The sequence below is a fragment of the Saccopteryx leptura genome, chromosome 13 (genome assembly GCF_036850995.1).
Source record: "Saccopteryx leptura isolate mSacLep1 chromosome 13, mSacLep1_pri_phased_curated, whole genome shotgun sequence".
Lineage (NCBI taxonomy): Eukaryota > Metazoa > Chordata > Mammalia > Chiroptera > Emballonuridae > Saccopteryx > Saccopteryx leptura.
In genome coordinates this window covers 15218106-15231532 of record NC_089515.1, presented here as the reverse complement: position 1 = coordinate 15231532, position 13427 = coordinate 15218106, and the positions used below count along the sequence as shown (strand labels likewise).

The 13427-nt window shown below is 49.4% G+C and overlaps 1 long non-coding RNA gene across 1 annotated transcript; it reads left to right on the top strand.

Moving 5' to 3' along the window:
• Positions 1-2224: 2224 nt before the first annotated feature.
• On the top strand, positions 2225-13164 carry LOC136384767 (uncharacterized). The gene is made up of 3 exons (XR_010747650.1): positions 2225-2358; positions 12228-12415; positions 12918-13164. It is a non-coding gene; the product is annotated as an uncharacterized lncRNA (long non-coding RNA).
• Positions 13165-13427: the final 263 nt, after the last annotated feature.

Sequence of the window (13427 nt, the reverse complement as noted above, 5' to 3'; positions counted from 1 at the left end):
ACATTTGGTCTGGCGCAGGGGATAGAGGATCAGACTGGGATGTGGAGGCCCCAGCTTCAAAACCCCAAGGTCACCAACTTGAGTGCGGGCTCATCTGGTTTGAGCAAAGCTCACCAGCTTGGGCCCAAGGTTGCTGGCTTGAGCAAGGGGTCACTCGGTCTGCTGTAGCCCCCTGGTCAAGGCACATATGAGAAAGCAGTCAATGAACAACTAAGGTGCCACAACAAAAAATTGATGCTTCTCATCTCTCTCCCTTCCTGTCTGTCCCTCTCTCTGTCTCTGTCACACACACACACACACACACACACACACACACACACACACACACACACGACATTTGGACACAGAGACCCGCATTCAGGGAGAACGCCATGGGAACACAAAGACAGCCATCTTCAAGCCAAGGAGAGGGGCCGGGGACAGACCTTCCCCTCACAGCCCTCGGAAGGAACCAACTCTACCAACACCTGGCTTTCAGACTTCTAGTCTCCGGAAGGGTGAGATAATATGGTTTCTGTTGTTTAAGCCAACCATTCTGAGACACTTTATTACAGTTGGCCTCACAAATGCACCTGAGGCACCTCTCGATTTGTGAAGACCCCACCTGGAGGTGGTATCAAACTAGGTCAGCATGAGAAGAATTTTGGAAAATAAAGAGTAGGCGTGGGGAGGAAGAGATACCCCAGGCAAATGCGTGGCATCAGAGAGGTGCAGAGTGGGGAACCCCCCTTGTGTGTTTTAGGCCTGGCAGGTACGCTGAGTCCGTTCAGGCTCAGGGCGGGAGATGGCGGGAGGAGGTAGCTCGGGACCAGGTTGCGAGAGGAAGCCTTGTTTAGGTGAGTAGGCTAACACCCAGTGCTCCCGTTTCTGACAAGCAGGAATTGTTATAGCTTTCTGAGGGAGAATTTTCTGGAGGACCCGTCTAGCTGGGCAAAGAAAATGGTCAATTGGGACAATAAAGAGCAAAGGAATGCAAGTTTTCTGGAGTGGTGGGCTTTAGCGGAGTGACTCGGTCTCCCTCTGGCTGCCTGGTTGACATACTGCTTCCTGAAGAAGCTACTCCGTTGGTCAGACTTCTGCTGTGTCTCCTCACTTGGCAGAGAACCCTCAATGAGCACCCCAGAAGCTGGCACACAGTCTTGGCAGACCTGGACACACCCAGGAGGACCTGTCTCTCCAGATCCTGGCGTCGGCCCTGTTCCTGAGTCAGTCTGCCCACGCCAGGCAGAATATTGCAGCCTCAGGCCTGTCGGCAGGTAGGGACAACAATGAGCTGTGCTGTTCTCAACCTGCCAGGGCGGGGGAGCCTGGCTTGGACCTGGCCTTGCCATGCTTACCCTGTCCGTGCCATGTGACACAGTTTCCTGGCTTCCCGTCACAGTGTTCCCTCTACTCTGACTTGGGATCACCGAGTACCAGCCAAGTAAGTGCCTCGGGGCTTGATGACCCTCCACCCTCAAGCCCTGGCTGAGCTCCTCCTTCACACAGTCTGGAGCTTGTGTCTGGGAAACTATGGCAACGTGTCCTACTCCCCCCTCCCTCACCCCCGGCCCCTCCAGATCCAGCTCCCACGGACACGGACTCCATCCAGTCTGGGCTCGCTGTGCCATTTGGTATCACATAAAATAGGACCACAGGTTACTCTTCTGAAAGGCAGTCCACAGCCTTCCAAGCCAGGTCTGTGTCCAGTTGGTTGCCCCACCAGGACTGCCGAGGACCCTGGAGACCTCAGCTAAAGCTCCCTCCCCCGAGATATAACCACAATCTTTCCTTTCCACGGGGGACGGGCCGTGCCGGCTTCCTCCTGACACTCAGTTGCACGCGGTGGGCTACGTGCCTGATGCTGACGGTGCCTGGAGACCTGCAGATAAATGATGGCCCGCAGAAGCCAGGGCTCATGTTACTGCAGGCTGCCCACAGCTCGCTCGCCTCACTCCAAGTGCCTTGGCAGGCGGGGCGTTTTCAGCCGCACGTCTCTTGCTTAATGGGGAGCCGGTCCAGGGCTGTGGCGTGAAGGCCATTAGACCCAAATCCCACTCCAAGCGAGTGAGTGACAAGCAGCTAATTTCCAAAGCTGTGGAGCGGATATTTTTTCTTCCTTCCACCCTCTGGGAGAGAAAATGATGCAAATGAAATACCTCAAGGGGGAGCAGCTTGTTGTAACTTATGATTAATCTTGAAAAACCACATGAGTTAAGCATTCCAGTCCTGGAACGAACCGAAAACCAGGAACATGATACCACTCACTCACGCCTGCTCTCGGCCTTACTCCTTCTCGCTCCCAGAAATCCTAAGTGCCGTTGCAGGAATGCAGCTCCCTGCCACTCAAGCCGGAGAGGGTACCTTCACTGGGAGCAGGTAAGAAGAGAAAGCGGCCTGGGGTCCATCCTGAGGAAAAGCCCCTCTAATCAGAATAATAGCCCCATACATTTTTATAGCATTTTGCCATTTCAATGACTTGATTTCATTCTTCATGACAGCTTAATACTGGAGAGGATCTCATCCTCACCAAGTCCAATAAAAATTTCTTCTGGAAGCATGTGGGGCGATGGCCGACCATGGGCGGAAATGGTAACGGTACAGGGTGTCTGGGGACCACCCCAGCTCTTGGACGGAAGGGCATCCTAGGTCTCGTGAGGAGGGCTCTCCGCTAGGTGTCCACCTCGGACTGTGAGGCAAATCATCGTGCCCCTTCAGCTTCTGTTCTTCATCTCAAAAGTAGAACTAACATCGTTTGCCCTGCCTCTGAGATTGCCTGGGAAAACAAATTTGTTTTGTGGCCATAACATCATCTACTTCTTCCTCAGCTCCCTCTCTTGGGAAGTTTCTGAAAACTAAGTGAGCTCATGCATGCGAAGCGCTTAAGATTGTGTTTGGCACACCGTAAGCCCTGAATAAATAAATGTCCATTATTTTTACTGGCTTCGAAGGAAGCCGCACTGAGGATGGTAACAAGGAAGAATTTCGGCACCAATGAGTGTGAGTTACTTCCCTATTGTTAGAGCACTTAGGATGTCTCCCCAAGGACACCAGCTGGGGAGGGGGTTGTTATCCTGACTGCAACTGACTGCTGCCCTCACTCACCTACGTTGCCCTGGCAATGAAGCGGGACCTTTGCCCTGTTTTGGGTCAGGGACATTTCAACATGGCCCTCTTGAAGTTGAGCCATCATAATGCAAAAACACTTTTTTTTCAAAAAATTAACAAGTAATGAGGTCCAGGGACGTTGCGCTCTCCTCCCTCTCTAAGTCCAGCCTTGTCCTCGAAATGGATCCTCCTGGAGTCGAAGAGGAAGTGACGCTATGTCCACATTTCTTGTCAGTGATTTTTTTTTTAAACACACATTTGTTTTCTAGGCTGCATGGAATGTCCTGGGTCAGCGTGGTGATGTCAGGGGCCTGTCTTCGCCCAGACCACCCGGTCTTCTCGGCGCTGCTTCTCCAGAGCTGGCTGGGGGGCTGCTGGCCAGGGAGGCTCAGGGTGGGTGAGCCAAGGCGGCCCTGGACCGCTCTTATCCTAGGAAGGAGGCAGCGCTACTGGCCGGCAGCTTGGGGAAGCCTGAGTGGGGGTACGGGGTATCCAGGAGTGGAAGGCATTGAGATTAATTGGCCACCATTTACAGCTTCGGGTCCCAGCTCTGATTTTAATTAGCTGCTTCCGGATTTAATCCCCCCAATGTTCTGCCTCTGTCCTTGTGTAATCCTGCAGTTTGATGGGTCCCTGATTTATGCACATCAATACTGTTGACAAACATGAAAGCCACCCAGCCGTGTTTGAACTTTAGGCACTGCCATTGGTTATCAATAAGCAAAGGCAACTCGGCAGGTGTCACGTCAATACAACCAGGTCAATATCCCACAGACAGGCGAGGGCCAGGCCTTTCTGCGCGGTCTGGGGGAGGGGGCCACAGCTGGCTGGGGCTCCGGGCCACTGGTCTTTGCCTTCCAGTGTGACCATCTCCTTTCCCATTCTGAGTCGTTCAGTGATCCCCCGTGGGGTTGATCTGGTGACTGAAGTAGCTTTCTGTGACAGCCAAGGAGAAAGTCACCATTAAAAAAAATAAATTATTGATTTTAGAGAGAGAGAGAAAAACACTAATTTGTTGTTTCACTTATTCATTCGTTGGTTGATTCTTGTGTGTATCCTGATAAGGGATCGAACCCACAACCCTGGCATATCAGGACGATGCTGTAACCAACTGAGCTACCTGACCAGGGCTGAAAGTCACCATTTTGGAAGAATATCTTTTCCCCAGCAGATGCACAGGGCTATGGTTCTTCTGAGGTACTAGACTTGGAGTCAGTTTTCTGCCAGGCTCCCACATTTGAAAGCTGTATGACTTGGGGACAAGTCAAAAATATCTCTTGGCCTTCCTTTCCCAGGGTAGAAAATACCAGTCTCAATGGCTAAATGGGATAACATGTGCAAAAGTTTATTTGTAAGCTGTGAGGAGTCAGCTGTGTTGTGCAATGTTTTACAGGGTCAGACAGACCTAGGTTTAAACTATAGTTCTGCCTCTTTCTGGCTGGGTGCCCTCCATTGTTCAGACAATCTCTCTAATCCTCAATTTATCCATTTGATGAATGGATTTACAGTCTCTCTAATCCTCAATTTATCCATTTGATGAATGGGTTTAATTGTGGTACCAACCCGGGAAGTTGTGTTGAGGACAAAATAGGATTAAACCTTAAAGGGTGTTGCAGCCTTGTATCTGGGCCTAAGAAACACTGAATGCATATTAATAATTCTGTTGGCTCTTTCAATTAAATGATTATTTTATCATCATTACAATTCCCAGGTCTGCCACTGCTCAGCTGAGTGAATTTGGAACACTTAATTTCCTCCCTGAGCTCTGGTTCCCTCAGCTTTGAAATCTGATTCCTAACGTGAACCTCTCAAGATTCTCTGAGAAATAAATGAAAATATTGTACAATCCATGGACCATGATACTTTAGGTGCTCGGGGCATGTTAGTTCTCCTGCCCTAATTTGTGCTTTCTCTCTTCTGTGGAGAGATGTAAACCTCCTTTCCTTTTTGCAGTATTCTTTGCAAATCTGCAGGAAGCACGTTTAGCCATTTAATTTCAAGCCAGGGTTCGAAAGGCACCCCGTTTGGGAATGGCGCGCTGCACGGGTGTCAGAACACGAGAACATGGCTGACTTCCCTCAGCGAGGGCCTCTGGAGGGCCGTGGCCACCAGGACCCTCTGTGGCTTTTGGTTTTGTGTTATTGTCATCTACACGTCCCCCTCCCTGCCCTCTCTGTATTCTGTAATGTAACCTGTGGGGAGCAGCTTGGTTAATTCAGAACTTCATTTTCTAAAGTTCCCATGTGGGACTCCAGCGTCCAAAGGGTGGAGTCCCAGAGCCTGTGTTCCAAGTGACTGAGAAATAGTGTTTCTACGTCTTCTGCCTTCAGAGCACCCAACCCCCCCCCTGCCCCGCCCCCAGCCACATATACATAGTTAGCATCTGTCAATGTACTAAGAGGCCCCAGGTGCTTACTGAGTACACAGTATTAGCTTGCTGCTGGGTGGGCTGGGATTAGCGCATCCCCCAACTGCAAATGAGCAATGAAAACCTGCCTTCCAGAAGGGTGATAAACTCATCCCTGTTCCCCTGGGACTTCCCTCCTCTGACAACTAAAAGATCGTGTCCCAAGGGTCCCCTCCCACATTTAAGTCACCCTGCCTTCCAGGGTAGTCAAATTTTCTTCCCTCTCAGTTGATGATGAGACAAACAAAAAATATTGGGACAATTGTAGGGTTTCTCTAGCAGAAAGGAATGGGGACAGCCGAAGAGACCCCAAGCTCCCTGCTCTGAAAACTGGGACTTAAATCGCTCCATGTTCCCCAGAGAGCACATGAGGCAGGTCCTTCCTGGAAGGAACTCTGTAGCTAGGGCTAGGTGGGATGAAGACCATTTCACTCCTTATGAAGCATCGCCTCTTTTCCTGTGCGTCTTCCCTGAGTAGGGGAGAGCAGTGCGCGGAGTAGCTCGGAAGAGAATTGTCATATCTCTCTAGCCTAAGAGTCATAAAAACTTGAGTCTTTTGAGAAAGAATAGCAGAAGCCACCTACCAGATACGTAAAAGAAATTCAAGAATTACTTACACAAAAGCAACGCCAACCAGGTCAAAGGTGCCGATAAGTTTCTAACGGAGCAGGTGTTTCTGTAGACTTGAGATTTCGAAAGACTAGGAAGAGACGGAAGCAGGTGTAGCTACTGTTTCCTGACGACCGCGTGTGCAGCAGGCACTGCGCTGACCGCTGACACTTCTTACCACATTGACTCCCAGCAGAGCCCTAGGAGGCGGGGGCTGTTGTTCTTTGCATTTTGGAGTTGAAAAACCACGAGGTTCAAAGATGTTGAAGTAACTGGTCTAAGGTTGCACAACTAGCAAGTGTCAAAGCCAGGAGGTGTACGCTGGTCACCAGGGCATAGAGCCACACTGCCGGCCACTGTCACACCTTCCCAGCATATGCAACCTCACGACTGTCCCCATAGATTTTTACCATGATTTCCTAAAATGCCATCAGAGATGCTCAAGATGCACCCAAGTGGTCAATGCTATTTTAACTCTGGCTGGTGCATGCACACACACGTACACACACACACATGTGCACGCACACACCTAGTAATAATTCAGAGATCCATGTACAATCACTGTAAAACACCACCTTCTCTTTTAACTTGGGGCCTTCCACGCCTGTGTCAGTGACGGTCAGCCGGAAGTCGGGTGCAGATGTCTGGATTGTGAGGGGCCTTAGGGGGCTGGGGAGGGGATTGAGGAGAGGAGCTGGAGTGTGGGAGGAAAGCCACGCAGATGGCAGAGGCTCTGAATGGCTCACGCCCCCCTCCCCCAAGTCTTCAGGCAAGTTAGAACCTTTACGATCAGAGGCCTTGGGAACAGCAGGGACCAAAAGCCAGCTTGGGGACAACCTGCGACATCACCCCCAGGAGCAGATGCGCAGGACTTCAGTCGAGGAGACTGGGATTGGGAGAACCTGGGAGGAGGGCTCAGGACTTGGAGGCGGAGCTAGGCGGGCGGACTGTGGAATCAGGAGTGTCAGTCATGTTTAACTAAATCCGTCAGGTGTGAGAGCTCCGCGTGCCATGTTGGTCACACACATTCTTTAAGTCCCCATCGTTCTGGCCACATGCTTCCACAATCCCAGACTCAGCTAGCCCAAGACTTGAGAGTAAGGTGTGTTATTCTGGGCAGCTTATCCCTGTCCAAATATCTGCCAGAAAAATCTGATTCTCCTACAAAGACCCGCTCCTTTCCCTCCCTGCTGCCTCAGTTTCCCTCCCTGTCTCTGCTCGTTCCTCCCCACTAATCAAACAATGCTGACCAGCTTATTGGATGATTGGGGCTCACCAGCTCCCAGAAGCAGAGTGAACCGAAGGTAGGAAGCTGGAACTTTCAACTTGCTTCAATCTTCTCTTCTCATTGGAAGCAAAACCCTAGGCAATGCCAAGAACATGTGGTTGAGAGTTGGGAGATGCTTCTTGGGCACACTTAACCTTCAGTGCTACATTTTTAGAGGCCCCCATGAGCTGAAAGTCACTTTACTTACCTTTGAGGAAGGATGTTTCTTAGTGGACAGTGCAGACTGCTCTGTGTCCGGGGGCCTGTTCTATGAAATTCTGGGCAAGTTTTCTTAAACATCAACAAGTCACTGTTGGACCTCTTTACCCAAATGGGAGGCGATGTGCGTCTTCCGAAAACACCATCTTCACAAGGTACCACGTTAGGCTGCAAGTCTGGACTTTTTCCTCCCCCTCCCTGTCTACCTTTTGTTTCTTGCTAATTGGCAGAAAATTAATGAACGAAGCTCTGATTGAGCAGATGCTCTTCATGGAAAACAGCAGAATTGGGAGTTTTTCTTGCCCTCTATTTTTTTTTTTAAACATCAGGTAACAGTACAGATTGTAAAGAACACAAAGGAGTCAGTGTGCATGTATGTGTGTGTGTGTGTGTGGGGGGGGTGTTTTCTTTTTTGTTTTAACTTTCTTGCATCTTTTTCTTTTTTTTTAAGCTCATATTCGGCTGTAGCTCATAATTAGCAGACAGGCCTCTGGGACCTAATTAACCAATTCAATTAACAAAAAAAGCACACAAGTCACCCTGACATTTGTCAGCCATTAGGAGGGATGTCAGACTGGCAGTTTCAGCCAAAACATTCATGGTGATTAGCTCATTTGTGACTCATTTTACTCCACTATCCCCCTGCACAAACAGCCTCTGTGCCGCACTGCCCAGGGCTGCGGGCCAGGAGCTTGACCTTCAGAGGTCAATGGAAGGCCCCCTCCTGGGCTTCCACAGGGTCAGAGGGCTCCAGCTCAGCCTGAGCTAAGACATGCCGACACTTCCTCCGAGTTCCCACTAAGTCCCCCCGGATAAGCGCCACCCTCTCGGCTGTTTCTCCAGGGGAGGAGAATGCAGTGGAGTCTTCTTTATTAGGGATGGTGCTTTTTCAAGTCCTATTACCAGTATTATTTTTGGCCTGCTGGCTCCCATATTTACTTCCTGTGCTCGGGAGGGTTGCTGCAGCCAGCTCCGCAGGTACTTTGTTCATTCAGGCGCTGCCTTTGTTCTTGGAGTTGATTAACTCCAGTATCTTATATGATGCAGATGAGTATTTAGATAGTAGCGTGGCTATCTTTGCCTCTGATCTCCCTTAATTTAACTCCACTTCCCCAGAAGCCTTGATTTAATAATAAGCAAGGCAGCCTATGTAAATAGCGGAGGTACCTGGGTTGACAGATGAAGGGGAAGGTGGTGAGGTCCTGGAATATCAGAGACTGGGTGGAATGTCTTCCAATGTATTCCCCCTCACCTTAGGAAGGCTCCAAAGGCTTGTTTTGCCAGCCTGAAGAAATAATCACCAGGTATCATTTAGAGAGTGTGATCAGCTGTGCGTGAGAGGCATAAGAGAGTTCAAGTAACAGTGGCTTAAATGCATGAAGATTTATTGTTGTCACCTGGCAGGAGGCCCTGAGAGGGGCTGTCAAGGGCTGGTTCAGCTGTTCCGAGCTACGTCGATCCCTCCACCTAAGCTCTGTCCTCTGCCCTACTCTCCTGAGCATGTGGACTTTGTCCTCATGGTTGCAAGATGGCTGCTCCCACACTTCCCGGCCTTATGGCTGCATTCCAGGAAGGAAGAAGAGGGCAGGGGTGGATTAAGGCCGGTTGAGGCCCCAGGTGCAGAAGAAAATATTGGACCCCTTAAAAAAAAGAGGGAAAATAAAAATACATGTTAACCATATTTTTAAATAAATAAATATTATGTACTCTTCATGTTAAAATTGCACATATGAAACCAAACTTGGTGTCATTAGAAAAAGAGTATCAAGTTGGGGTTTTGCGGGGCCCTTCAGAAGTCAGGGCCCAGGGCGCGCACCTGGTGCACCATTAAATCCACCTCTGGCTGGGCAAAAGGTAAAAACCTTCGTGAACTCTCTCCTTTTTAAATTGAGACAACAATAGCTTTCTAGGAAGGCTTACCCAGCATATATCCATTTCTTTTAAAAAAAAAAAAAAGATTTTATTTTTTGATTTTACAGAGAGAACAGAGAGAGTGGGGGAAACAAGAAGTATCAACTCATAGTTGCTTCACTTTCGCTGTTCCTGATTGCTTCTCATATGTGCCTTGACCGGGCAAGCCAGGGTTTCCAACCGCTGATCTCAGCACTCCAGGTCGACGCTTTATCCACTGTGCCACCACAGGCCAGGTGCAAATATTCATTTTTGATTGTCTAGAACTATGTCCTAAAGCCACCATGATGACAAGGGACACCGGAAGATTAGGGTTTTCTTGGTTGGATACTCTACTGCCCTGAACAAAATTGGCATTCTGTTCATAGGAAGAAAGGGGGGATGGATCTTGATAAACTAGCACTGTCTGCCATTGTCGTTTACTGAGTCATTTACATATTTCCTTTGCAAGAACCCTACAACGAGGTGATGATGCCCCTGCTTGACGGATGAGACAGGGATGCTCAGAGAGGTTCAGCAGTCTGCCTGCGCTCACATTGTACGCAATGACAGTGCAGTGATTGGGATTCAGACAGACTGGCTCTGAAGCCGGTGGGGTTATTTCCTTGCCAGCACCCCTGTGCACTAGCTGTGGGGTCTTGAAGACTCGATCTGCAGCCACATACCAGGAATCTCTGCTGATCAAAGCCCAGCACAGGGAACATAGTTAATAATATCCTAATAACTATGTAAGGGGCCAGGTGAGTCCTGTAGTTATTGGAGAGACCACTTTGTAAATTATATGCTTGTCTAACTACTATGCTGTACACCTGAAATAATACAAAATAATACTGACTGTCAACTGTAAAAGGAAAACTTTAAAAAAAATAAAGATTCTTCCCAGTTGAAAGACTGGAAATGGAAAAGTCAGAAGCTGCCCTGGGTCTCGGCCGTTTGCCTGGTTCCGAGCCACATGCTAATAGCCACACATATGGGTTTCATTTCCCCCAGACTTGCCCAAGTAAGCCCCTAAAGCCACCTTGCTTGTCACCCTCTGCCCCTTCCCTCCCCAGCCCCCCAGTTCACACCCGAAGTTGACCCACTCAAACAGGAGACACCTCCGGCTGTACAATTAGGCTAGAGGTGAAAACAGACCCTGCTTCAAAAGGTGACTCCCTACCATTTTGAAATAGGGTTCCATTAATTGCAAGCCCCTGTTCATTCATTACCACGCTGCAGCCTGGGCTGCTCGCCTGTGGCATAACCTTTCTCAACAGACGGAGCCGGACATTCTTGGCGGGTCATCTACAGGACCCAACGGCAAATATCTAGAATCGTGACTATTCATGCAGGAACAATATAGCCGCTCTGTATTGTTACATCTATTGTTCTGTCACAAAGAGCAGCGGGCAGGTTAAATCTATTTTAGCTGAGAAGGCTCTGCAGAAACCCTCGCTACCGGAGCATTTGATACTGATCACAGAGTCACATCGGGGAACAGCAGCTGAAAGGAGAAAGTCATTTTTTTTGCTGAACTTGACAGGCGACAACCTCGCCTCTGCACCGGCTCCCCAGGACTTAGACCTCTAAGGAGAAGTGAGGATTTTGTTTTGTTTTATTTTTAATGCCCCTGAATAAGACTGGGTTTCTAAAGGGGGCAGTGGTACAGATTGCTGGGTGGGGACTATGACACAATGTCACGTTCAGGCAACATATGTGAATCCTGGATTAATTTAACTTTAAAACACATGCTCCCAGGGGAATCCAGGTTGTTAGGATGAGTTCTAGCAAAGGGTGTGGCGTGCCACAGTTGTGGGCAGTACCGAAGTGGTGCCATGTGGAACGATGGGTCTCAGGTAGGAAAACAAGGACCTGGCTCTGCCCTGGATTTGCCTCTCTGGCCAGGCATCGGAAGTGCCACCAGCTCAGCTCAACCTCCTGCAAAGGGTGTCACTCCATTGGGAGTGGTCCCTTTTGTGATTTCTATAATGTCCAATGTATGTGAAGGCTAGGAGGCAATTGAGAGATGGGACCTGTGAGAAGATCGAGAGTTAGGTAAAGCTTAGGGGGGGAGGGGGGGACATAAGACTGATAAGCTTTTCTAGATGGCCCTTAGAGATCACTCCCTACACCCCCACCAACTTGAGATGGTAGTTTCCATCTGACTCTCCCAGTGCCGAAGGCTGTGGTAATGCAAACTGGAGCCACCGGAAGGCGCTCTCCGGCAGGAGGCTGAGTGTCTTCCTCGCCGCTTTCTGAATAATGCTCTGTGTTGTTATCTAATGTATTTCCTGAAAGGGCTTAAAAATATTCCACTGGCCCCTCTTAGGTCCTTGAGAGCTATAGCAGTGGAAGTGTCATCGTGAATGAGACAGTGTGGCCCAAAGACCTGGCCTTCTGCACAGAAAGGACCCTGATGCTCCTCTTTGCCTCGCCACTACTTTCGCTTGGACACAAACACTCAGTGAACGGTCTTTGAAAGAACAAATTCACTTGTTTGTTCAAGGTCATAGAACAAGTTCCAGCCTAGGACAGTTTCCCTCAACGATATTTCCAGAAACAGTAGGTGATAATAAATATTTGAGACAAATGGAATTTTGTGACCGAGTGAGGTTTGGTCTTGGAGAGCCACAGTGCATATTAGCCTAAGTAAAGGCTCCGAGAAGTCCTGCAAGGAAAAACCCATTTACCTTTCTTCTAGTCAGGTACTTCTCAGACTTTCTGACCACGAGACTCTCTATTTCACAGAGCAGAAGCCTCAGCAGCCCCCAGAGTCAGTGTTCCGTAGGACAGAGTTCAGGAAGGTGACCCGGGAGCTTCTGTCGGTGCCGCAGAGAACGGAAGAGGATTCTGCATGAACAGGGGAGAGGGGTGAGAAGCCACAGGCTGCGTGGTGGTGGAGGCTCCAGGCACCTCGGTGTGGCCGAAGTAGAGAGGTATGAACAAAGAGGCTCAAGAATAAGTCAGGGCCACACCCTGTGGAAGGCCTTGTCTACCATGCTGTGGGGCTTGGATTTAACTGTGTAGATACGTGGGCGCCCCGACTCTCTGCACAGTGGAATAATATGGTCATATTGGAGGTCTAGGCAGACTGTGCCAGTGGTTGGGCGGAGGGCAGCTTGGGAGAGGAGGAACAGGAGGACCAGTTAGGAGGCTGCGTTGGTATCTGGTGGGAGAAGATGGGGTCTGATAAGGAAGGAGGATATTCATTGGCTGTGAGAGTCGATAAGCTGCATCCACTATTTCCAACCTCAACCAAAGCTGTGAGAAAATACTCCCAGACTGGTCCGAAAGCTTCTGATCGGAGCTTGGGGTCATGGAAAGCAAGGGAGACCCACTGCAAAGTGGCAACAGGGCCAGTGACCTCATGACGGGCGGAGCAGGGACAGAGAAGCTGAGCCTCTGTTTTATTTCTCTTTCCTTCCCTTTACTTTGCAGTTTCTGATACAAAGCAAGTGCTCAATCCATGTCCTGAGAATGCCTGGCCCGCGGTGGCCCAGTGGATAGGGCGTGGACCTGGGACGCTAAGGTTGCCAGTTCGAACCCTGGGCTTGCCTGGTCAAGACTCATACGACAAGCAAGCAGTGAACAACTAAAGTGAAACAACTATGAGTTGATACTTCTCATTGCCCCCACCCTCTGTAAAATCGATAAACAAAATATTAAAAAAAAATAAATGTTCTTTGAGTGGATGAACAGATTTGACTTGTTTGTTCAAAGTTGTTTACCACCTTGAACAAGTTCACTGCCTTCCAAAGAGAGTCTCGGCAACAGCAGCCCAAACAAAAGTGACTTAATTGGATTTCCCCCGCAAGCTCCCATTAACTTCCAGCCTGAGATGACCTGTTCGTGTGTGAAAAACTGTGAGTTCAGGGGTCAGGGGCTTGAGGCATGCGCACACGTGGGACGAATGGCCCTGTTTTCAAGGAGCAGAGAGAAGTTCCCAGT